The sequence below is a fragment of the Bison bison genome, unplaced genomic scaffold (genome assembly GCF_000754665.1).
Source record: "Bison bison bison isolate TAMUID 2011002044 unplaced genomic scaffold, Bison_UMD1.0 scf7180017845302, whole genome shotgun sequence".
Taxonomy (NCBI): domain Eukaryota; kingdom Metazoa; phylum Chordata; class Mammalia; order Artiodactyla; family Bovidae; genus Bison; species Bison bison.
The window spans coordinates 25,745-26,621 of record NW_011475875.1 but is presented as its reverse complement, the minus strand read 5'-3'; positions in this window follow the sequence as shown (position 1 = coordinate 26,621).

Here is an 877-nt window from a genome sequence, read left to right as displayed (position 1 = left end):
GTCTCTGCTTTTGATTATGCTATCTAGGTTGGTCATAACTTTCCTTCCAAGGAGTAAGCATCTTTTAATTTCATGGCTGCAGTCACCATATCTCCAGTTAAATCTAACCCTGAGGATCCTCCCACTTTCTGCCTTGTCTCCCTCCCTCCCCATCTGCATACACTTATTGCTCCACCTGTTTCTCTTTTCTGACACATAATGAGAGCAATGGCAGCCACGTGCCGTGTGTCTGGCCTGCTGCTTCGTCCGTCCCATAGGAGCTGAAGTCATAGCAGCACCTAGAGACAGAATCAGCCCCATTTTATGGATGAGAAAACAAACCCACAAATGGGAGTGCTTGCCCATGGCTCCAGGAGAGGGAGGGCCCGGGGAGACCTGCCACCAGAGTCCAAGGCCTGACTCTCAGGTGAGATGGTCAGGGCTGTGTGGTGCCAGGACAGGGCACCCAGACGTGGGGCCAATGCTGCCGCCTGCTGACGGACAGATGCCCAGGGAGCCTGGGCAGCCTCAGCACCGCTTCCCCTCACCAACTCCCAGGGAGGTGGAAGGAAGCCCTCTTTCAGATGCCCATGCATAGGTGACACCCTGTGTCTCTGATACACACATGCACACACACAGAGACACATGCACACGCAGGCACATGCACACGCACACACACATATGCACACACATACACACACACATGTGGGCTCCCTGTTGGCATGCAGCCTTTTCTCTGTAACTGCCGGCACTCCGGACAGATTAATTAGATGAAGGAAGGAATGAAGGAGCCAGCACCTGGATAAGAGGTGCGACCTCAGGACTGTGTAAGCAAAGGGCCCCTGGGGAGAATAATTTCTGTTTGATTCAGAGCAGTTAAGTCTCTCTGCCCATGGCT